Source organism: Orcinus orca, chromosome 5 (genome assembly GCF_937001465.1).
Source record: "Orcinus orca chromosome 5, mOrcOrc1.1, whole genome shotgun sequence".
NCBI lineage: Eukaryota > Metazoa > Chordata > Mammalia > Artiodactyla > Delphinidae > Orcinus > Orcinus orca.
The window spans coordinates 74,840,078-74,865,989 of NC_064563.1; the positions used below are offsets into that span (position 1 = coordinate 74,840,078).

General features: G+C 46.0%; 1 long non-coding RNA gene across 1 annotated transcript; it reads left to right on the forward strand.

Moving 5' to 3' along the window:
* Nucleotides 1-1,164: 1,164 nt before the first annotated feature.
* On the forward strand, nucleotides 1,165-5,401 carry LOC117196194 (uncharacterized). The gene is made up of 2 exons (XR_004476270.2): nucleotides 1,165-1,540; nucleotides 5,010-5,401. It is a non-coding gene; the product is annotated as an uncharacterized LOC117196194 (long non-coding RNA).
* The last annotated feature ends 20,511 nt before the right edge of the window (nucleotides 5,402-25,912 follow it).

Sequence of the window (25,912 nt, forward strand, 5' to 3'; positions counted from 1 at the left end):
CACCCCAGCTTCCACCCGCGTCCACTACCTCTACTTACACCCAGCTGCTCTCTGATCCCTAAACATACCGCTCTTCTCATAATCCCTTGCTTTTCCTAATGCTGTTCCTTGCCCACAGAATCCTTGTCTTCCCAGCAAGATTTTCCTCAGGTACTTTAAGACCCACCTGAGATTTCACCTTTTTAGCTGAACAGCCTTCCCCTCTCTGCCCCTACACCATCTCCACTCAAGCAGAATTCAAGCCTTCCCCCTCGGTGCACCCACAGCACCTGGTCTGGCCCTCACCGTGGCCTAGGGGGGTCTCCTTGGCTGGACTCTGAGCGCCCGAGGGCAGGAAGCTGTCACACCAGTTCCTTTGTCCCCGAGCGGACCCCCAACACCTGTTGCACAGTCGTCAATAATGCCCAGTTGATGTGGGGTCATGAGCCAACAAACAGAGCTCTGTGGACTCACATTCAAGACTCAGACAGTTTTCCTCAGCCTTTAACATTTGAAATTTGAAAATAAAAGTCACCAGACACCTGCCTTGATGTCGGAGTCTGAAAAGAATGATCAAAATGATGAAAATGTGGAAATGGACGAGGACTTCACAAGCATGGCCGAGCAAAAGGATGTCTGCTGGAGATTAGCATCCTGTCAATTCAGTTCCCAAGAGAAACAATAGTCTGAATGGCTAAAGCCCTTTTAAAGGGAACTAAAGCCCGCTCATCTTAACCTCCGCCCCAAATGCATGATCTCCGTGAGTCCTTCAGGAAGCAGGTGTAAACACCGTTGCAGACAAGTACCTTCAGCTCAGAGGGGCTTCTAAGATGGAAGAAATATGGGGCATGGGGAGGCAGCAAGGACTGAAGAGAGGAAAAAGGAAATCAAGGAGAAAGACGGTATCCGGGAGGTGAGAAGAGGACCAGAAGGCTTGACAGTAAAAACACAGAGCTTCATGGAACCCATAGTCCTGGCAGAGGAGAAGGGATCCCGTCTAAGGACTAACTGTGGCCCAAGGACCCAGAAAACAGAAGCGGGAGGCGAGAAGTGCTCGTCATCGGGACGTAGAGCTGAATAAGCAAGCCTGCATTTTTGCAGTTCTCTGGTTAATTTCAAGCCATAAAAATATGGTCCGAGACTCTGTAAAAATATTCCTAATTGTTGTAACATAACAATTGTAATTGTTATGAACAAATCTCCACAAATTCTAGCGCCAAGAGCAACAAAATGAGAATAAAGAAGGAAGAAGAAACGTGAAAAAGGGGGCTAGTCAGAATGCAGAACAACAATGCGGGCATCCTCCCCTCCCAGCAAAACCAGAGGGCAGTGGAACTTTACAGCACCTCGAAGGCCTACTGTGATGGAGAAAGGTCCAGCAATATAGTCCTAAAGGATATTCTCATCATGGAGAAAGCTCTGGAGCACTGCTGAGTGAACTTCCTGTAGGTCGGATCATAACTTTGCAAACTCAGTCCTTGAGATCTGGGACTTGGAGGGACATCAGCTACGTCAACCCTACTGTGTCTCTGAGACCCTTCCACGTGGGCTGCTTCATGAGGTGAGTCAGTTTCTGCTTCACCACATTTAGGTATCTTGACTTATAGAAAGTTCTGGCTTATAATGAGCCAAAGCTTGGAGAGTAGGGGAGGAGGAGGAAAGGTTGGGAGCTAACAGAGCCGGCTACCCTTCCCCAGGATGGGTCCTCAGGTATATGAAGGCAAGTTTCATGCTCCTCACTAAGCATCCCTTCACTTTCCGTGACACAAGTTTTAGGTCACTCTGCTGAGGACATGCTCTAGCTGGAACCGAGTGCAGAACCCTGGGGGCCAGACCTCACTCCTGTCTACCATTGTGCAGCCATTAGTAGACTCTTCTGGTACAACAACAGCTATATCTCAATGCACAAAGAACAAGGGTGCCACTCCCTCCCCCCAAAAAAAGAATTGGCTGAAAAGTTTCTGTTGTTCCTGCCAAAAAATCTATGGTGAGCATATCAGAGCCAGGATAGCTGCCATTGGGCTAGCATCACCCCCCTTTCCTCCTCCCTCTCTTCCTCTCCTTTTTGGTCCTTATGAGATGAGATTTAGCCTTGCCGGGGCCTCCACTTCCCCCTCCCAAAGTAACCTTCATTCTGAAGGTGCCCTGCACTCCAATATGTACCCCTAACATAAAAGAGTTCCCAAAAGTACCGTGGAAGACTGAGAGGCACTAAGAAAACCTGCATTACCCCCTTTAGTAAAATGAGAGCCCAACCCACTGAAGCTGGAAATGGAGGGAGGCTTCCAGACAGAACAGGCATGGCTAATCCCATAGCCTCCAACACCGGCTTCCTGAGACTGTCCTTCCTCTTGGAGCTCCTTGCTGGCCTCTCAGGTCAGGAATCCAGCCACTTCTCTTAATAAAATCAAACTCCAGCCCTCCAAGCTGGCCATGGTCAGAGACTCAAAAAAACAGGAGGGGGCTTCCCTGGTGGCGCAGTGGTTGAGAGTCCGCCTGCTGATGCAGGGAACACGGGTTCGTGCCCTAGTCCGGGAAGATCCCACATGCCGTGGAGCGGCTGGGCCCGTGAGCCATGGCCGCTGAGCCTGTGCGTCCGGAGCCTGTGCTCCGCAATGGGAGAGGCCACAACAATGACAGGTCCGCGTACCGCCAAAAAAAAAAAACAAAAAACCAGGAGGATCACTAGGAACCAGGGCAGGAAGATTCACCTGCAGGAGAAGAAATGGCTCTTTGCTTTCAGGCAGCACTGGCTGCTTAGTGACCATTTTTATATTCATCATCCCGTCTGGTTCTCAGCCGAATCCAGGGATACAGGTAGGGCAGGAGTTATATTAATTTTCCAGATGAGGAAACTGAGGCCTAGAGGAGAGAAAGTGATCTTTCCAAATATACAACACATAAGAGAAAGAGTTGATTCTAGAACCGAGGTCTCTAGTCTCTTTCTGATGGTCACAGATGTACTGATACACTAACAGGCTTCAAATGTCTCCATCTTAAGCACTTTATGCATACAGCAGCAGCCCAGTGAAAAGTTCTAAAAGTTGACACTTTCTGAGGACCTAATAGGGCTCAAATCAAGCAGCTTCCGTCCTGCAGCTCTAGCCCTCAACCCACGATGGCGCAGTGATATCCTTTGAAATAAATGCTATCTGTGAGGGGCCCAAAGGAACACACAGCCACACCCTGGGGCACTGCAGGCCCCGCTGAGTCAGGAGGAGCATTCCCACGGGTGACCACAGTCGGCTCTAGGCTGTTGCCCTGGGAGACCAGAGAATCAGCAAGCAAAGAGCTGCCCGCCCTGCTCAGCCTCTCTGGGGCAATAGCTTAGCCCCAAAGCTGGCAAGCGCCCACCACTTGGGTGTGACTCGGCTGGGAGCCCGGCCCTGCAAGCCCGTTCAGGCCTCAGTTCCTGGTAACACTCTCATGCTTCGCCCTCTTGCATATGGGAGAAGAGTCATTAATCTGGCAGAAGCCCAACTCAGCAGCTGATTGGAATAGGCAACAGCACAAATGTTCACCAGACCAACCTTTCTTCCATGAGGTTATTCAAACATGAGTTTTAAAGCTACTATTTTAAAGGACTGAATATCAGGTTCATATGATGTGTCTCTTTTCTAAATGAGCACATTTTCTTATTCACAACAGGAATACATTTAGTGCTCTTCTAACTAGCAACCTGGAAAGACACTCCTGTAGATGTTATTCAGCGAGTATTTCCCAGGCGTGCAGTCGCACAAACACGCAATGAGGGGATGGCCACGGCAAGGTGCCGTGCAAAGTGGGATGTAAAAATACCAGCGTACTAACTTCCTCAGTTCAAATCCCAGTTCACCTATGTAATAGCTTTGTGACCCTGGACACGTTACTCAACTTCTCTGTGCCTCAGTTTTCTTATCTGCAAAATGGGGATGCTAGTACCTAGCACACAGATTTATGTGAATTAAATAAGATGGTCATACCTAAAGCACTTAAAACAGTGCTCTGAATATAGTAAACCCTTGATAAATATTAGCCTTTATTATAGGGATGGTTTTACTTAATCCTTTCACCCAAAGAGATGGGAACTATTACTATCCTTACGAGGCAAGTTTCCCAAAGTCATACTGCTAATAAGAGGCAAACTCGACACCCTAAACAGGTTTATCTGGATCCAACCCCATGTTCTTATACACTGCACTGAACAGCACAAATGCCTCCCAAGAACTCATGGTCTAATAAGACATGAGGGGATTAGTATTTGTTTTGTGCTATTTAAGTACCAGACACTTTGTTGGCGCTTTACGTACATTAACCTAAGTAAACAAATAATCCTGGTTCAAATCAAAATGTGTTTAGGAAAAAAAAAAAAAAAAAATGTGTTTAGGGCCTCAGCAAGTGCCACTGAAAGTCAGGGGATGGCAAGTGTCACACGGCCAGTCTCTCCAGGCCCCTTGTCTCTCCTCTGCCCCATGACGTCTCTATGGCAACCTCCTGGCTCCCAGAAGTGGCTCCTGCAGGCAGCCATAGCTTTTTTCCTTTGCACTCTTCTGATTTCACCAAATATCAGACCTGTAAGAACAAGCTACACACAAATCAGAGTTTATTCAGATTTCATCCCCCCAACCCCAGCCCCCCCAGATTTCCAACTGTTTGGGGTCAGCTGTATTTTGGTTCTATCCTGAACAACCAGTATGGACTGAAAAATTGTTTTTTTCTTGCCCATCTCATGGGGGCAACTCAATGGGTAAAACAAACTATAACTCTAGGCACTGAACATAAATATTAGTCAGGGTATTAAGTACTCAGAAGAGATAAGAGATTTCAAGGAAAAGTTGCCTTCACTAAAACCTAAACACATGGATTTGAACAACCATATTTAAGATGAAGACTGAAGAAATCCATTTGAATGCTTCTATATAAAAATTGGGGAGACAATAAAGTGTAAAGAAGTTTGAAATGTTCTTTTTTGCATAATATAAACCTGCATGTTCAGCCTTATTCAATTTTGTTTCATATATATATATATATGTATATATGCATACACACAGGAGCCTACACACCAAAAGCAAGAAATCCAACAAGATGTTAATAGCAGTTACCTCCGGAGCATGGGTTAATGGTAACTTTATTTCCTTCTTTATACATTTCTGTATTTTACAAGTTGTACAGTAAGTCCCATACATGGGAACCTTCTAGTTGCGAACTTTCAAAGATGCGAACGTGCATTCCATCAACGTCAGGTGTGAGTGAAATTGCAGCTTGCCCTCCATCCCCTATTGCTGACGATCCTTCAGCCCTACCACCTCCTACCTCCTTTCCCTCCTCCCATCAGTAACTCTCCTTGCCTGTTCACTGATGCCAGCCCCTGTATGCCAGCTGTTGTACTGTACTAATGTACTTTTCAAAGTACTGTACTGTAAGATTAAAAACGTTTTCTTTATTTTTTGTGTTTGTTTGCATGTATTATTTGTGTGAAAAGTATTATAAACCTGTTACAGTATAGTACTATATAGCCAGTTGTGTTAGTTGGGTACCTAGGCTAACTTTGTTGGACTTACAAACAAATTGGACTTAAGAACGTGCTCTCAGAACAGAACTCGTTCATATGTAGGAGACTTACTGTATATAGTGAGGCTATGTTATTTTTATAATGTAGAAAGATACCAAAATGATTATTTCAGTTTTAAATTTGTGCAAAGGAAAACAGATATGTTCATATTAGCAATTAGTATTTTAAACTATGAGAAAGTCTAAGAAGTCAACTGTAATAGGAAAAGTAATAAGTAAGAGAAACCAAGAAATGAGTTAATGAATATGAAGACAGAGTAATATACAATTTATATTTATAAACTAACTCAGATTTTGCAACAAAGTACTAATGATACATGCTAACAGACTCTGGCCATTTGTATCCATTTACAAAAGGTATAATACTTGCAAATTTATCTCTAGTTTGAAGCAATGGTGTTTAATCTTGAGGAAGGGGAGTCATAGGTCCATTTGAGAATCGAAGAAGAGCTGCAAACAATAAACCTTTCCCCATAATGAGGGTAGAAACACACACACACACCCCGCAAAGGTTGGCGTATACATTTCGAAGCTTCCTGGTCCCTGAAGCTGATCTACCTCTTCCCCCAGAGCCCATGAAACATAGGTCAAGAAACTCTGCTTCAAGAATTTTCCTTTCCCAATCTCCCCCAAGATTTCTATTAAGAATAATTTCAAGTACAGAAAAAAGTTGAAAGAATAGAGCAATGAACATCCACATACCTCCCACGTAGACTTAGCAATTCTTAACATTTTTGTGATATTAGGTTTATCTATCTACATTTTCACCGAAATATTGGAAACTGTCAACATTAGTAACACCCCCATAAATACTTCAGTATGTGTTCTTTAAGAATAAAGATGTTCTGGGGCTTCCCTGTTGGCGCAGTGGTTGAGAGTCCGCCTGCCGATGCAGGGGATACGGGTTCGTACCCCGGTCTGGGAAGATCCCACATGCCACGGAGCGGCTGGGCCCGTGAGCCATGGCCGCTGAGCCTGCGCGTCCGGAGCTTGCGCTCCGCGGTGGGAGGGGCCACAGCAGTGAGAGGCCCGCGTACCGCAAAAAAAAAAAAAAAAAAAAGAATAAAGATGTTCTTCTTCATAACAAGTGTATTACACCCAAGCATATTAACAATAATTCCATAATATCTATTACTAAGAATTTTTTAAATAATCACAAAGAAGGTGAAGTCCCAGGAGAGCATAGAGACCTGGAGGTGATAATCTGCAAAGATTGTAAAAACGCTGTCCCCAAAAGAGAAATGTGCAAACCATCTCTATTTTGGTCCCCAGCACGTCTAGAGGCAGTAGCTGCCCTCCTCCACCGTGCCAGGCCCAGGCAGATCATTTGGCCCAAGGCCTTGGAGAGAAGAAGACCTCAGTGGAGCAGCTGCCTTGGTCTGTGGCATCCCCTCACCAGGGCCCACATGCTCTGACTTGGGCTGGGCGGCAGACACAGATGCCCCTCTTTTCCTTCTCCACCACAGAGAAAGCCAATAACCCATTTCATGGTGTCTTACTCCTCACTTGCCAGCAACGTAGCCATCAACAATCCCAATTAATTCCTGGGCTTCGTCTTTCCCTCGTTCTCCTGCCCGCTCTCCCAAACCTCCAGACAACCAGCAGGGTTGGCTGAACTCAGCCAGACCCAAAAGACCTGGCTCTGCTGCTATTAATCCTCTCCATTCAGACTGGACTTATTTTATAGTGATTTCTAGATGCCAGAAAATTGTAGAGTTCAAAAGTTAAAAAACAAAAACAAAACCACTCCCTCCCTGCCCCACTATAACCTCCACATCAACTCCCAGTACAAACACGTAAGATCCCCTCAGCCCATGGAACACAGCTCTGTCTGTGGTTATCCTTTTGACATGGTTATATAACTAGGGCCTCCCCCACTAGACTGAGCTCCTTGAGAAAAACAACCCTGTCCTTTTCAACTTTGTATCCTCTGTATAGTGGGTTGAATGGTGGCCCTCCAAAAGATATGGCCATGTCCTAACCCCATCAGTACCTATGAATGAGACCTTACTTGGAAAAACAAGGGTCTTTGCAAATATAATTAAAGATCTCCAGATGAGATCGGCCTGAATTATCCAGGTCGGTGGACCCTAAGTCCAATGACAAGTGAGTGTCCTTATAAGAAACACGTAAAGGAGAGACACATAGAAGGAGGAGAAAGCCACATGAAGCTGGAGGCAGAGCTTAGAGTGATGCAGCCACAAGCCAAGGAATGCAAGGACCACCAAGCTGGACAACACAAAGAAAGATTCTCCTCTAGAGTCTTTGAAGGGAGAGCAGCTCTGACAATGCCTTGATTTCAGGCTTTTGGCCTCCACAACCATGAGGGAATAAATTCCTGTTGTTTAAAGCCCGCAGGTTTAGGACTTCCCTGGTGGCGCAGTGGTTACGAATCCTCCTGCCAGTGCAGGGGACACGGGTTTGATCCCTGGTCCAGGAAGATCCCACATGCCGCGGAGCAACTAAGCCCGCGCACCTAGAGCCCACCGTGCCACAACTACTGAAGCCCCCACACCTAGAGCCCATTCTCCACAACAAGAGAAGCCACCGCAGTGAGAAGCCCATGCACCTCAACAAAGAGTAGCCCCTGCTCGCAACAACTAGAGAAAGCCTGCATGCAGCAATGAAGACCCAACACAGCCAAAAATAAAATTAAATTTAAGAAAAAAAAAAAAAGCCCTCCAGTTTATAGTAATTTGTTACAGCAGCCCTAGGGAACCCATATATCCTAGTAGCACTGTCCCTGATAGATAGTTTGAATAAAGCATATTTGTTGAAGAATTGAAAAAGCTGCAGATGTGGTTTTATACCTTTTTTCATATCGTATAGACAAGGAAGCATCTCTGAAGGCCACTGGAGTCTGGCTAACAAAGACCAAAGCATCGTTATTCTGGGGTCCACTGAACAATTTGTCCCTTAATGAGGTGTTTTAATCTCACTTTATATTCATTGTTCTGCCCTCCTTGATTTTACTGTAAGTGACTGAACTGACTTCTGATGTATTGCCAGCACACCATAAATTGTGAGCCTCTTTCTTTAAGGCTGGGGATGGGAGGAACTAACTCTATTTCCCTGTTCAGTTATTTCAGGCAAGGGTGGGAGCAGCTTTTCTGTGCCAGCAGCATCCTGATTGTGATTCAGGATGTACGGCCTAAGGCAAACAGTTCCTCTTCAGATTCAATCAAATAGGAAGGAGCAAAGGCCCAAACAAGAAAAGCTGGGTTCTCTTTGTGTGCACAGCCAAGGGGTCCTGGGAAGCTTGCGAGGGATGACGCCCTATCTCAGGCTTAGCGCGACTGAACTGAAATGGTACTCAGAAAACTTCTGCACATATTCAGAACATGTTTCCAATCCCCCCTTACAGAATCACATTCTGGACAATCCGAAAAGCCACTGCAGTGGAAGTTAGTTGCAGGCTATAAGGAAACAGGCTAACCAGAATTAAAACCTTGCTTTTATATCTCTATGCCTTAGAAAAAATTCTGCATGCAACTACTTCCATGCTGTTGATTGTGGTTTGTAAGAACCGAAGGATGGCTTCTGTGGACATTCTGTTTGTTGACACATGGTGCAACTCAGAACTGATTTTTCACTCGGTAAGTCATGACCCTTTCAAGGATTGAGAAATCGGTTTCGTGAGAGGCACCAGCAATTTTGCTCAAATGAAACAGAAGAGAATAGAAAATACCGGCATGTATCCTGCATAGTAAGGGTAAGCATTGTCCCACGAAATTTTGCTTCGGTTTCATAGATATGTATATGTCACTGGCTTATGAGAGAAAAGGTACTCCTTGCTGTGAGTCATAATCCAAAAAAGTATGAAAGCCACTGTCTTAGAGGATCTGCTGCACCAAACCAGAAAGCACTCATTCCCGTCTTCTACGTCCCAGTTCTTGAGAGCACTGTTTGCAGTTATGCTGGGAACTTGATTAAGAGAACAATTCATCACACAGCTCATGAGAAAGGAGCATCCATTCCCCTATTGCTGTGCCTTCTGCCTTCAAGCCCCACCATTCCCGAAGCCCAGCTCCCTGCTCCTGGGTCCTCCTTTCTACACCTTGATAGAGCCTCACCTGGCTCAATTCCATCTTCCTGGGGCCAAGTCTTCTTCCCCCATCGTCCTAGAAACTCCACGGCTTTTCACAATTATTCTGAAACAGACTCAAACGTGGAGCCCCTAGAGTCTTTGAGGAAGAAGAGAAACCACCTTGATTCCTTCTCTAACCATCCCTTGTCTTTCTATACCAGTGTGTCCAATTTTCCCTTTTGCCCTTTTGCCAGAAAGATGGTCACTCTGACCCCCATTAAAGATTCTCTCTCCTTCACGAATTTGCTGACTCTCCTGGACCCATGGTCCAATACTTCGTCAGATGTCCCAACACTGTGCCCAGTTTCCTACAGCACCTGCCTCATAGATCTGATACAAGCTTTCTGATCACGTATAAAGGCTGTAACTAGAGCTTTCTCATCACATGTAATTAAGAACTATAACTAACTAGCTTAGCGGAGTAGTATAGACTGGAACTGGTACTTTGGCATCAGCAGAACTGGGTCCAAGTTTTGGTGTCGTTGCTCTCCTGGCTGTTGACCTTGAGCAAATTGCTTAATTTCTCTAAGCCTCTTCTGTAAGTAAAATCAAGATAATACTAACACCTATCTCAAGGGAGTTGTTGAAGCCTGTTTTTTTGTGTTTTTTTTAAGATTGATTGAAGTTTCTGTGATGAATTCCTCTTGCGCATCTTATGAATGGATTTCAAAAAATGTCTTTATTTTTTCAATGCTTTCAGGAATTTATATTACCTGAGGGAAATGTAAAAAATGGAGACTTTCTGAAAAATACGTATCGTCTAACGAGTCAAGCCATTCCTGACGCCTTACAATTACAAAAAAGTAAAAAGAAAGGAACAAGGAAGGAAAGAAGGCAGAGGTAGAAAATTCTCCGTATGGTCCAACATCTTGCGTCTGTACCACAGGGATCTTCTTGCATTAACACCAGACCAGGCTCATCTTTCTGCCAGCAGCATCCTCTGGTTTGGTGGGTCTGTAAATCTGTTTCAGTACAAAAGATCCACTTAATGGAAAGCAAGTGTGTTGAGGAAAAAACTGCACTCACATTTTCTTGTGCATTCTTTATACAAAGAAGGAATGATTCAATAACCCAAAATAACCGAAGGAACTGCTCTTTGTGTCTGGAATTGGTCTTTCTTCTAAGGTGGCCGTTGATGATGTGGCATAAAAAAATAAAAAAATATTCAGTTGATTTTAAAATGGTTTTTAAAACCTTCAGTAATGCATCTGTAGCACACCAATAGGAAAAATACTAACACTTCATTTTTTTAAATGGTCAAAAACATCAACAGATAATTCAGAGAAGAAATAATGTTTCTCATAAGTATATTAAAATGTTTAAGCTCACTAATGATCAAAGAAATATGGAAAGGCAAAACTGAAACTCATCTGCGCTAATCAAATTTGTAAATGTTGAAAAAGATAATTAATGTTAGTGTAGGAATAATAAACCAGGCATTCTTCTCTGCTGATGGGATAGAAAGGATAATCCTTTCCGACCACAATCTGGTAATACAAACCAATAACTAGAAGTTCTGTACCCTTTGAATAGTAATTTAAATTCCATGAACACATTGAAGGGAAATAATCAGAGATGTAGGCATGAAGACATGTAGACATATGTACAAAAAGTTCTCATTACAATAAGTTTTGTAATAGTGGAAAACTTGAAGGCAGCCTACGTGTCTAATAAGGAAATTGATAAATTAGACGGCTCATCAGTATAATGGAATCTTATACAGCATTATGTCTTCAAAATTTGTAATGGCGTGGGAAAATGTGAAGTGTAAAACTTTGCACATAGATGGTTCCTTATTTGATAAATACATAGATAAAGGAAGGTTAAAATAAAATGTACTAAAATATTAATAGAAGTTATCACTGGATGGTAGGATTCTAAGTAAATTTATATTTTATATATTCCCAAACTCTTTAGACTGGGTATGTATAACTTTTATAATTATGTGTTTGACTCACCACTATGTTATACCAGAGCTGTAGCCAGGGGGAGTTGACCTAAGCATGGACATTTAGCTGTCAATTCCAATGTGCTGGATGGTTGGAGGATGCATGTATCACAAGTGATCCCATTGCGTAAGGGGTACAACACATATAGAGATGAACAATCTGAAAATGATGAATCAAGCAATACGGGATTCTGATCAGAGCAAAGCCTTCTACATGGTAAGTACTCAGTAGACTACTGAATTCAGCTTCAGCAACAGATAAACAGAACAAGCAGTAAATGCTACTGGAATCTGATGGACAAGAATCCTGTGGCCTGAAGAAGAAAAAAGAACACAGTCAGGGAAGGGGCTGTGGTAGGGCTGGTTCTTGCATTGGAGCTGCAAGGAGGCGTAACTGTGCAAGTGTGGAGGAGGGGGAGGGGTGATCTGTGGGAGAGACTGGCATTTCTCCTAGGCATCCCAGAGATAGGGTCCAGGCCCTCACTGGTCTATCAGTTTCCGCCTGCTCATTTCAGTCATGTTACAGCCTCCTTAAATGTTCATCTTTTTCCTGGATCGGGAAGGAACAAATGGAGGCCCAAGACTGCTGGGTCATCAGTCAGTGGCCATCGCTGTACCAGGCAAGGTGATGGCCTCTGCGTGTCCCACCCCTTGGTCCTGGTTTAACTGAGTGCTGGTTAGGGAGGATGCCAAGGAACCAGTCATCTGCACCACACTTTACAGAGTAGCCAGCTCTTCCAACAGAGGGTCTTTCCCTTAATCTCCCACTGGCCTGGGTAGGGCTCTCAGTTTACAGTTAAGGAAATGGGGGCTCACTGAAGTGAAAGGATCTGTTTAAGTTCAGAGCTAGCTAGTGATAAAACCAGAGCTTTAATTTAGTCTGGTGCTTTCCCCCTGTACTACAGGACTAAGTTGTGATAACGTTCCTGGAGAAATACTCTTGGGGTAGAAGGCGTTGACTACCTATCCCCCCTTTGCATGAGAACAAAGAAACCCTTCCAACGCTTGTCAGCACCTCCTCTGTTTCTTGAAGTCCTGGGTGCGCCAGCACTGGGGGCACCAGAAAGTAACACAAATAAAATGTAAAATATGGTAGGGGAAGAGTTCCAAAGGGAATGATCAGAATCCACTCTCTGCCTATGTTTTGTGGGCAGATAGGAACGCTTCCTGAGGGATTCCTCTTTGCTTCCATCAAATTCCCATAGAGATCTGTGAACCCAAAAAGACTGAGAATTACCGAAAGATCATTGCAACAGAACCAGGGTGGGATTCTACGGACCCTAAATTCAGCTCTGAGCTTCCTGGTCACCAGGGGAAAATCAGCAAAGTAATGATAAGGCAAGGACTTTCTACTACAAAAGAACTTTTTCGGGCTTCCCTGGTGGCGCAGTGGTTGAGAGTCCGCCTGCTGATGCAGGGGACACGGGTTCGTGCCCCGGTCCGGGAAGATCCCACATGCCACGGAGCGGCTGGGCCCGTGAGCCATGGTCGCTGAGCCTGCGTGTCCGGAGCCTGTGCTCCGCAACGGGAGAGGCCCGCGTACTGCAAAAAAAAAAAAAAAAAAGAACTTTTTCACCACCAAACTATAAACACACACGCACACACACACACACACACACACACACACACATACACACACACACACACACATTCTAAGACAAACCAAAAGCCAAAATAGAACTCACCTGTCATGCTGTCCACCTCATGGAGTTACAAGGCAAGGACTGGTCAGGAGTCAAAGGCAGTTCTTTAGAGTAGAGGGGTTTAATTGTTTGGGTGAAATTTAAGAATCCGCATTAATACAGTCACAAAAATTCACAAGGCTGTCCAAGACATTGTAAATACTCAAAGATGGAAAACTTGAAGCCGGGGGAAAAGAGACTTGCCCCAAATATATTTGGAAAACCGTAGCTTAGTATCTACACCAACATGCTAGAGGTATTCATCAAGCGTTGCCCCAAAAATGGTCCTACATGATTCACTTCTATAAATAGACATAGATTTCATATTAACATTCAAATAAGGCTAGAAAGCTGAGGAAGATGTCTTAGCCCTATGAAGGCTCTGGCTGCCGGGCTTGGTTTACTCTGTTGATCTGTCTACGGTACCTTCCTTCAGAGCTAGTGCTGTGGGGAGGAACTGCCTCCTTCCCAGGTCTATTTTTCCAAATCCAAAATTAACAGGATCCTAATAAATAAAGAGTTTGTGAGTAGAATTGGGTTTTTGGTTTTTGAGGGGTTTGGGATTTTTTTGTTTGTCAGTTTATTTTTTGTTTTTTGTTTTTTAACCCAGGCATTCTCTTTTCCTCATTTTATTTAACCCTGGAGAAAAGAAGTTAAAACACATTCCTGGAGAAGGCGGCTAAACCACAAAACCTCCCCCAAGGCCTAAATCCCTCCTCTGTGTTGGTTGGTCTGAACTCGTTGGTTGGTTTAGAGTGAAGGGGCTCTTTCCTCTGGGGCCTTTGAAATAGCCATAATTAACACTTCAGTGAGGTTTATGACACAATGGTATCATGTACAGCAAGAGTCAGCAAACTATGTCCTGCGGGGGATTCATTGTTGCAACAGAGACCATAGGTCCCACAAAGCCAAAAATATGTACCACGGGCCCCTTTCAGAGGAGGTCTGCCAACCCCTCCACACCCTCTCAACTCCATCCCCAGCACCGCCCACCAAGAAGCAGCCTTGAGTTTTGATGGTCACGTGGGCCTTGGTGAGAACAAGGGCTTGAGATTTCTTCTAGAATACTGCCTGCAAAGAATACCAACCTACCGAAGTGGACTGTAGGGACAAGGGTTAGAAAGGTGACCAAAAAGAAAAAATGAGGCAAACAGAGAAAAACTCCCGGTATCAGAGCACTCCCACCGTATAAGATGCTGTGACTGCTGCTCCTTCTGTCCTCCCCTCCCCTTCCCTGAACCTCCCGGGCAACTGCTGGGTCTGGTCCCAGGTCCCTCTGCAGTCCCATCACATTGGTAGTTTGAGATCAGCCATGATAGGAGTATTTATACCACAAGAATCAACAGAGGCTACAAATCGGAAAACCCCTCCACACACACCAGCCCCCATCTCCCCAAGAGCTGATTATGAAACATTCCCCAGCATAAGTATGCATTGATACATATCATTTTACATAAATGGTACCATGCATGCATGGTGAGGGATGCTGGGGGCTACGCCCATCCCAGCCCCCAGCTGAAGGAGTGTTGGCTACTGACAGCTCACAGCTAAGTCTCTCTCTCTCCAGGAGTTGCCTGACGCTGAAAGAAGCTGCCAAACCCCAGGTCTGCTCCCTTCCCGGGGGCACCCTCTATGCAACTACTAGGGTGAAAAAGCCAGATCCGTCTCAACTCAGAACAATCCCAGCGCCAAAGCTCCCCCTGGGTTGAGCAGAGGCCTCTGTTGCAACCGCCTCAGAAAGAGAGGAAAAGACAGAGACAAAGAGACAGAGAGACAGAGACAGAGAGATTGTGAGGCCCGATTGCCCACCACCAGATTCTCTCTTCTTCACCTTCTCTTGTCTTGAGTGATCTGCTTCAGTTCATTTTTTCATTTGCTTACGGTTCTTTCTAGAGTATTTTTCCCAGACCATTGCCTGGATATCTGGGTGATATTTTTATTTATTTATTTATTTACCCTGACCAGCAAGAAGTATTTTGGCTTGCTCCAGTGTTTTGTAGATGTCTTCAAGTTCCCATTATGGTAAGTGAGAAACATGACACCCACCTCTTTTCTTTTCTTTTCTTTTGTAATTAATGTTTTCCTCTTTGTAGTGAAGGGGGCAAGAGGTTCTCTTTACACCTGCTGTTCAAGAATTTTATCTGGATGGGCTTAGGTGTGTGGCTTTCAGTCCTAGTGACCCCATGAGTTCTTTTTAAACCAAAGACTCAGACCCAAGTCTTTTTCACTCCGGGAAGTAATCATCTGTCATTTGTCTAATTATTCCCTCTCCTTCATGTGTTTATTTTTCTCCTCCTCCCAGAATTCCTATTACTGACATCTTAGGTCTCCTGGGTCCAGCCTTCAGGTTTCTGATTTAGCCCTCATGATTTCCATCTCTTTGTATTTTTTTTCTCTTTTTTTTTCTTTTTCTTTTTTTTTTCTTTGTATTTTTGTTCTGGGTATAGGATGCTCTTGCATTTGATCTGTCAAGTCCACCTCCTGATTTAATTCATCCAGTTAGGAGTTTCATTAAAAATATGTTTAGTTCCAGGAAGTCTTTGTTTTCCTTTTCTACTGTGTTTGAAGGTCCTTGTTACTTCTGCTCAGGCTGACATTCTAGCTGTTTGGTGGGTTCCTCTCCCTCTGTGCCCCCTGATCCCTCTTAGATGCACACTTATTTTTTTTCTATCTGTTCTTTGAAACTCAGGGCCAGCTCTGTGAATTCCTTAGGTGACATTAGTCCTGTGAGTAGTTGCATATAGGGAGTCGGTCTCAATCATGGCACCAGGAGGGAGCAAACCTCTCAGTTCCACTGTGTCTCCAGGTTCAGCTTTTCCTCAGCAACCTGGCGGGAGGGGGGCCGATCATGAGTGCTGATGTAGCCCAGGACCCACCTCAATTAGAGCCTCATCCCCAATCTCTCCATCCACTGGCTCAAAGGGGAGAGAGCCTTGCCCTGACTCCCTTCCCCAAGTCTCTAACAGAGCCTCACCTGCCCTTGCTCCTCCAGGCTCCGCCCCCATCATTCCCATTGGTTGCCTCATCAGGAGAACACCAAGTTGGAACTGAGAGTCAACGGCAGCCAGGGCACCATCATATGAAAATTTCCATCCCATGTCTTAGTGTAAAAACAGGAAAAATTTGATCTGCTATCCCTGGCAAGTGCCTCATTTACTTCTAAGACGATTAAGCTCTTTGTTCTTGCTGGATTTTGGGGGGGAAGTCCTTCAAAGTTGTGTGCATTAATTAAATACTTTTGAATAATTGGATTTACTTTAAAATTGCACTCATTGGGAAAGTGAGTGAAAAAGGCAGATTCCAAAGTACATACATATGTGTATGTATGTGTGTATGTATCTCCCTCATCTGTAGAAATAGGAAATACATCCAGAAAAAAAGTTTGCATGAGGGCTTCCCTGGTGGCACAGTGGTTGAGAGTCCGCCTGCCGATGCAGGGGACACGGGTTCGTGCCCCCGTCCGGGAAGATCCCACATGCCGCAGAGCGGCTGGGCCCGTGAGCCATGGCCTCTGAGCCTGTGCATCCAAAAAAAAAAATTTGCATGAACAAACGCTAAATTGTTGTCTCTGGATGGTGAATTTATAATTTTTATTATCTTCTTTTTTCCTATCCAGATTGTCTAATATTTCTCTCTTATGAAAGGTTAAAGAATTATTCTGTTCAATTGTTAATTCAGCGAAATACATCATAAAATGTTTGATGCTTACAAGCAATTTTAGAGTGTAAGGAGGGAGATGGCAAGCAGTCCTTGGCCTCTCTCCACCTCTATGTCTGTACAATGAGAGCCCCTCTTGGGAACTCCATGCTCTCAGCGGACCCACCAGGCTATTAGTAACCTGTGGGGGCAAAGCAGAACCACAGACAGAAGCTTCTCACCAAGAGTCACCCAGGATGGTCCCCACCTAAGACACACTCAGGCCAGGAATGGGCTTCAGAAGCAAAGCTCAGCCACCCCTGATTCCCCTGGTCTCCCTGATTACCTAGTTCTGGCCCCAATGGACTGGACAGTCTCTCAGAGCGGAACCACTTCCAGATAACTGTCGCATCTCCAGTTCCAGGAACACTGTCTGGCTCTTACTGACCACTCAGTCATACGAACCAGGACGGCCATACCAGCTAGACATCAGCCCTGATCTAAAACAACTTCTGAACAGGGCTGACCCTCTGGCAGAGGCTGCAACCCCATTGCTCCAAGCCACATTTTATGGAGTTCTTTTAATAGTCTCTCATGTAACCCATAGCCATATCATAAAACTAAACACCCCATTCTGTACATCAAGTCCACTGACTTCTTGAGCCCTAATTAGCACTGGGCTTTTCCCTCTGAGGGTTGTATTACGGTAATATTATAACCGACAGAAATGGAATCTTTGCTGGGGCAGTCAAATCCTTCAGACTAACTGAGCTTATGCTGTAGTCACAGTGTCACGGTGTGTCACCCTTTCTCTGAAGTCCCTTTGCCAGCTTCCTATGAATCTCCCTCTTCATCTTTCCTTCCTACCCCTCCCCCTCTCTCCCCAGGGGTCCCTTCCCCTTCCCAAGCTCCTTTCATCTCTTTCAATGACATACAGCCTTGAGGGCTTAGATGTTTACCTGGAGTCACTGGACAGGATAGCCCCAACTCACCTCTGAGAATAAATTTAGCCTGTGGGTGATATCCCAGATGGAGAGGTTATCTTTAGCCTGGCAGAGGAGGGGAGTCAGTCTGGGCCATGATGTGAAACAGCAGAGGTGGAGAGAGGTGGGCAGGGGGAAGGAACGGAAACTAATACTCAAGGGTGGACAATAGCGAAGCTCAAGTGTACTCAAGTGGTGGAGGATGAAAAGGTGAAAAGTCGTGGTATGCCTCCTGAAATATGAGGCTCTTCCAGGAACACCCTGGATTAATGGTCTGTTTCATTCCGTCCATGAACTAGGAAGCACTTTAACAGCAGAAAATATGGCTACATTATGGGCAGGCAGTATAAAACCACAAGCACTCATGTTCTTTAGAAAAAGCAACAAACTCAGCAGGATCGGTGGTTTTCAAGTTTCCCCATTCATATCTGTTTACTACTTGTTCATTAGTTTTGTTGCTAAAGGTTTAAGAGGTAAGAAAAATGCATGGAAAAAAATTTACATGGAGAAATTACATTACCTGAATTAGGGGAAAAGCCACTATTATTCGATTTTAAAGGTCTGGGCTTGGAAAGAACTAGGACTCCTATTCCTGAACAACTCAAGAAAGACTGCAGACTTTTCCCTAGAGAGATTGAAATAACTTTCCTTCCTATCATCCTGATATAAGAAATCCTCCCTTTTCACTCTCTAAAATCTTTCCTGCCATCGTTTATATCCACAGCCTCTTATTTGACCTTCCTTATAGAACAATCAGCAGAATCTTTCATCAAAACAACCAAGCACTTGCTAGTTATGATTAGGGGGAATCTAGGTCCTAGTTTGCACCTGAGCTGGAGTCTGATGTGTCCAAGCACATCTGACAACTGCATGAGGGACCAAGGGGCTCCTGGGAGGGAGGGCGTTCTGGGGCAAAGGAGACCTGAGGGGGCCCGGGTTGACCCTGGAGGACAGTCTTGTTCATTGGAAGCAATTCATCCCAAGTACGCCTTGGTTAAACACGTTTTCGACTCATATCTGAGTTTTATCAAGAGCATCAGGACCAGAAGGGAAAATGGAAAAGACAATTTTGTTGGAGTTTTATTGGAACAGAGTGCAGACGGTAGAGCTTTGGGGCCACGCTACTGGAATGTCACACGGAGGGGAGATGAGCAAAGAACCTTCTTCCTCATTCCCCAGAACTCTGGCTGCAGCGTGCCTAGGGGCAGCCATCAGGAGCAGGCTCTGGGGCTCTTAGGCTGTGCAGAGAGCCGGAGATCCCTTGCCCTAGGTACCTTAGGGTAGAGCACCACTAAGAAGTCACACTCAGGCAGTGAGGCCTGGGGCGCTCAGCTTCCTTTACCAGGTACTTATATAATTGTCACCTTCTGTCCTTTTCTTGTCTAGATTAAAGGATGCCAGTTCTGTCAACCAGTCTATGGAGGGCATCTTTATTTTAATGTCATATGAGTGCATTCTGGTCCTCGTTATTTAACTAGAAGTTACCTTATTCACTTCTGTGACTCTCCCTCCTACCAGTCTATAACAGAGTACAAATAACAGGAGATTTGTAAATACTTTAATGAGCACCTACTAGTAAATAATTTGCTGGTTTCCATCAGTTATCCTCCTTAGGATCCACCCTGATTGACAGCATACTGGTACTTGCTAGAGATGGCCTAACACTTCCTGCCCTGTGGCCAACCATGCCTCTTTGGATCCTTTCTCCACTACCCATGGGCCAGATCAGTCTTCTTCCGTATAGTATTTGAGATATCTACATTTTGCTACTACACAGTTTTTTTTGTTTGTTTGTTTGTTTTTTGTTTTGTTTTGTTTGCCGTACACGGGCCTCTCACTGTTGTGGCCTCTCCCGTTGCGGAGCACAGGCTCTGGACGCGCAGGCCCAGCGGCCATGGCTCACGGGCCCAGCCGGTCCACGGCATGTGGGATCTTCCCAGACCGGGGCATGAACCCGTGTCCCCTGCATCGGCAGGCGGACTCTCAACCACTGCGCCACCAGGGAAGCCCTACTACACAGTTTTTATTACTCAACATCACTCAGAATGGACAAGACCAGTTCTCCAGTTCTCAAGCTCAGTGAACATTAAACTTCTTTTCCAGGGTGTCAACAACCGTACCAACATCACCAACACCTGCAAGTGCACTGAGTATGTCCACAATAACCTCATTAAGTCATCATGAAAAAATACAAAAATAGTGTATATATGTGCACACAGCATCTTGGGAAAAGAAACTCTTAACGATGGCTGCCCCTGAGGAGGGAGGTGATGAGTTGAGGAGTCTATGCTGGAGGCAGAATTTTCATTGTATACCCTTTTGAATCACTTCAAATTTAAATCATGTGCATGTGGTACTTTTCTAATTAAATTTTTAAAAAGCTGGTTCTAAACAAACAAAATTACAACAAAGAACGAGAGGCAGCCCTGACCCCCTTAGCAGTGGTGCTGACAGGTGCCCGTAGTTATGCCTTACCCTTTGGAGTCAAATGTCCACCACCATGCCACTGGCACCATGGAAAACCTCACTGAAATCAAGACGGATTACGCAATGAAGTGCCTGGCTCCGGTCCCTCACAGCCCTTTCCCCATAACTGGGGCAACAAGACTTCCTGCTATGCCCAGGCTCCAGGACTCATCCTACTCCCAGTCTGGAGGGATTTTAAGGGACTCGGGGTTTGGGTGACTCTGCCTTTGTGTTCTCTTGGCAGAGTTGGTCCAGACCTTCTCTCGTGGGGACACATATCTCCATTTTTAGCTTGCTTGATTATGAAATCCATCGAGGGGTAAATGAGACACCTATGAGATCAGACGCTTTCTCTCTCTCCCTCATTTATTCACCAAATGCAGTTAGTAAGAACCTCGTATGTGCAGGATATTAAACCAGGCCTGGGGCAGAAGCAGGTGAGAAGGGAAGGAATATCCCAGTGCCCTCCAGGAGTTCACAGTCTAGTAAGAAGGACAGATGGAGGCCAAACCCACGAGCTTTACTGCATACAGGCAAGCGTGAAAGACAGGAGGAGGAAGGATTGCTTTCAGTCATTGGCAGGAAAATAAGGAGCCGCCAGGAGAGCTTTCAGGAGGGGATGACACTGTTCAGACTCGAAAACTGTTAGGATTACAGCAGTTGCAGATAGAGCCTTCCAGATCAAGGAAATGGCCTGGGAAGGTGACCTTCTTTTCACGCAGTATGAAGGTTCTGCACTACTGCTCTCCCATTCCTTGGAGAAAATACAAAATGGAAGGTGAAAGGAGCTGGGCCTGGAGAACTCAGGACAGCAGAAGTTCTTTCCGTTTAAAACTGCCTTCCTCTGGCCATCATGCCTGTCTTGTGAAAACCTACTATTTGAGCCCAACCCTCATGATGCCCGCCCCACCTGCAGTCAGTCCACTGTCCACCGTCTTTCCCAGGAAGGATAGGCCATCAGGCTGCTGCACTCCCATTGCTCCCTATCTATTCTAGAGCGTCAGGGAGATTTCGAGGTTAGGTGCCCAGGCTCCGGGGCCTTTCTGCCTGGGTTCAAATCCCGGCTCAGCCACTGACTTCTGAGTCATCTCAAGCAAGCCACTGGCCCTCTCTGGGCCATAGTTTTACCTTCCGTAAAATAGCATAATAATGGCAGCTCCCTCCTAAAGTCGCTCTGACCCGGTAAACAAGTTAATGCCGCCAAGGCGTCAGAGCGGCACCTGCCTTCCTGCCGGCCTCAGTGTCTGCTACGTATAGTCCCGGGGCTGCTGTTACACTTTACTGGACTGTCTGTCCCTGTGGACATGAGAACTTTGAGGGACAGGACCGCCCTCTTCATATTTGAATCTCCCCCCACGCCAAAACCCCCATGCTTAGAGGGGTCCTGCAAAGTAGGTGTTCAATAACTATCTTGAAGGGACGAACAAAATATGCTCATGAAAAGGAAAAGAAAAGCTGAAGTCCAAATGCAAAGACAAAACAACGTAGGTGAAATGATGGAGAAGGATCTAAAAAAGTAAGCGCAGGGGATGAGAATACACCACACTTCCAGGGGAGAAAAATCCCCATCATCCCTCTTCTACCTCTGACCACGGGGATTGCGCATTTTTATTTGAATGGTATTTTTCTCTTCCTTGCCAGCATCCCTGGCCAGGGCGCTCCCTTTCCTCCTCCCGCGCGGGGCGGTTCTCCCCTCCCCCGCCCGGGCCGGGCCGCGGCCGCAACCCTGACCTCGGCTCCCACGCGGGGCAGCAGCCGGGCAGCCGGCGGGCGGGCGGGGCAGGAAGGGGGAGACGCGGCTCCGGGCACCCGAGATCCTTAACTACAGCTTCCAAAGCCCTGCTCGATCCTAATCAGTGTGGGAAAGGAGCGCGGGCCGGGCCGCCGGCCGGAGCCGCCGCCTCTTTTCATAAACTTTATCGCCGCGCGCAGCCGCTGATAAACCACCGTAAATAAACGAGCGCGGGGTGTGCGGCTGCCCCAGGCTGCCTGCGCCCGCCCGCCCGGCCCCGCGGCCCCGGGGGAAATGAATCACACGCCGCCCGCCGAGCTGGACAGAGTTCCCTGCTCTCCTCCTCTGCACACCAGCGCCATAAATCATCGGACGTTCCTCCCCTCCCCAGAACCCCTTCACCTTTTGTTTTATGGATTCAATAAAAAGTCCAGGAGTTTTCTTTCCGGCTGCCGGGCCACCCCTCCTCGTCCGGGGAGCTGAGTGTGTTGTCCTGGGTTATCCTCTTGCTTCAGGTCAAGTTCCTCAGGCCTGGGTTGGGCTTAGGCCTGTGCCTGTTTGCACAAATCCCCTTTGGCTCCTGCACGACCGGAGAGGGGCTGGAGCAGGGGAAGAGAGAGTGGGGAGGTGTCATCTGAAGTCTCCGGAGGCAGACGTGATGAGAACGGGTTCCCACACAAGTGGCCTTGGACACGTGTGTGGATGGATAGCTGGCTGCGGCCATGTCCTAGTAGGATCCCTGGGCTCTGGGCTTGTAGAGGATGTAGAAGCAGAAGGACTAGGGTCTGTGCACTACCCTGATTGCAAGGACGGGATGCAGCCCTCTCCACTCAATGAGAGTGTGTTCAAAAGTCCCTTAGATGCTATTCGGCAAATCTTTTTTTTTTTTTTTTTTTTTGCGGTAAGCGGGCCTCTCACTGCTGTGGCCTCTCCCGTTGCGGAGCACAGGCTCCGGACGCGCAGGCTCAGCGGCCATGGCTCACGGGCCCAGCTGCTCCGCCGCATGTGGGATCCTCCCGGACCGGGGCACGAACCCGCGCCCCCTGCATCGGCAGGCAGACTCTCAACCACTGCGCCACCAGGTTTGCCCTCGGCAAATCTTTTTTTTTTTTTTTTTTCGGCAAATCTTTTGATCTGCATTCTTTAGTTCTTGAAATTTGCCTTGGGGTCCCACAAATGAACCATCGGTACAATTTGGAGATAGAAGTTTAAGGAAGACTGTCTGAGTAGGAAGGAAGACAGAAAGTTGTGATGTGGAGAGCAGCCTGAAGCACACAGCTCAGTCACAAGACCCAAGTCTCCTGCCCAGCGCTGCTACCTCCTGGCTCTGGGCCCTCAGGAAGCTGCCCCTTTCTGGTTTCCTCATCTGTCTGTCTAATGAGTGAATAATATCTTAAAGCATCCTCCAACTTTCCTAGTCTGTAGGAAATAACATCTTTCTTATGAATCACTACATTTCTGAAGTGTCTTATCAAAGATCTCTCTGAAGAAACACTGTTAGGTCCGCTTGGAAGACACCGGGGCATGGCCAGTTTCTGTGACTGACGGCTCGCTAGTGACATTAACACCAGACTTTACCCCTCATGGAGGTTAGAGAGGTCCAGGGTCCCTCCAGCCAGAACAAAGTTTGCCTCTGGGGCAGAAAGACATTTAAATATCTTTAAAGATCAAACCCGGCACACTTCAACAGCATCAGCTCACGGCCTCTCTGGTCCCCTGACCTGACCATGGTTCTGCTTCTCACGGGAGGGACTGTTTGACTCGGAACATTTAACCTGGAAAAGTCAACGTTTCCCTCAGTGGGAAGCAAGGCTGGGGAGGAAAGGAGGTTCTGATGGCAGCTCTGGGAGAGCAGAACCTGCCAGGCGTCCTGAGGAGATGCACTTTGGTTTAACGCTCTGCTCCCTCTCCGGAGGGAAGTGGGTCGGGAGCCACGCCTCCAGCTGTGGCCAAGAGAAGGGGCTCACTCACGAAACAGAAATGGACAAGGGCCTCCTTCTTCCAGAACTCCTTTCTGACACCACAACGTGTCCCAAGGGAGCGTGTAGCCCCAGACAGGCTTCACTTCCTACTCCCTGGACAGAAGGCCACTCAGTCTCCTTTGCCTCATTTACATAATGTCAAGAAAAATGAATCTTATTGAATTGGCATTTGTTTAAAAATATTGGCAAGGGGTTTCCAACTGAGATGGGAGTTGATTTCGCAGAAAGGAATGAACATTCACTTGATCACTGATTTATTATGTGAGTGTGATTAAGCCTCCGTTCTAAGCTTCAGTTTTCCCATCCATGAATCCTGATGATTTTTAAGGTTTCTTTCCACTCTGTCTTTGGGACTCTAACATACGTGGGATGATCGTGGGTAGAAGTAAGAGTTTAAACTTTCCAGAAGAGAGGTAGGTAAGGGAAACTTATCTAAATATGACTCGTCCACGATTGTTCTTGCTTTCTAGTTTTTTCACTGTCGTGGAGGTCAGCAACCAAAGGGGAAAAAAAACTCACAAAGATAGGGCTGCACGTTAAGATTAGGCTAATCTGCCAGTTATTTTACGAGAATAGAAGCCCTAGGGTAGTGGTTTTGAACTTTGTACAGTCACAGAACTTTGTAGAATTTGATGAAAATCTCACGCTCCTCCCTCTCCCCTCCCCTCCCAAATGCGCATACAAATTTATTCTTGTCTTTGCAGGTCATTTCAGGGGTTCACAGACCCCTGAAGTCCCATCCAAGGACCCTGTTAAGAATCTCTGCTCCAAGAGGCTAATAAAATATTGACCCTGTGTTTCCTTATCTGTAAAAAGGAAATACTATTCACATCCAACTAGCTTCATAAAGGAGAATAAATAACCTGTGCTGTTAAAACATTGGTTCTTTGGCTGGCAAGCATATAATATTGATGCAATCCTATTATCGTCATCTGCCACAGTCATTCCCTATTCTGCGTCGTGGGGTGTAAATTTCCTTACAAGAGAGAAGCTGCCCTGTCTGTGAAATTCCCAAAACAAGGCCTTCTGGTAAGCCAGCACTGTAAGTCTTCCCACTTGGCTATTAGAAACCTAATGAGTCCCCATGGAGACTAAAGGGAAGGCTGGAGGGAGCTCTGCAGGCACTCGAAGGGCAATAATTGCTGGGGTAGGAATGCACCGAAGGCTACCTTCCTGGCTTTGGAAGTCAGTGTAACTTTCCAAAGACTATTTCTTTCTCCCAGAGTAGGTTGTGATACTAGAGAAATGAACTCATTGAAACAAAACCAACGTATAGGGAAAAGGCTTTTGAGGAAGTTAGCTAATACATTAGAATCAATCCATTTGGTACATGGTTGAGATTCCATGGTTCTTAATCTTCCTGGATTCACAGATTCTTTGAGGATCAGATGTAAGCTATGATTCCTGGCCCCAGAAAATACACAGCCACTGGACATATACTCTCCCTCAGTTATACTTACAATTTAAGAAACTTACAGAACCTTGCAGTTCATCTACGGACCATTAGATTCACGGAAGCTGCACTCCACCTCTTTAAGACCTATTCCGCCTTAATTGTTGAAGACTTTTGGGATCCGTAGATGATTCCATCTTGACTTCAGGGCCAAGCCTTTGACCATTCCCTCAGAGCCTCTGCAAACAGAGGAAGGAGCAAAGTGTTCTTCCCACAGCTGCTGTGAAAATAACTAGACTGGAAACACTCAACGTAGGTTGTGTTTGGAAAGTATAGTCCCAACAGCAGCTCTATCAGAAAATGGCATGAAACTATAACCTGCTGGTTTTTTCCTGGGGGATGGGGAATGAGCCGGGATGGGAGGCCTGCATAGTACAGGATAACAAGTAGGGTATACTCAAAAAATGCAGACAG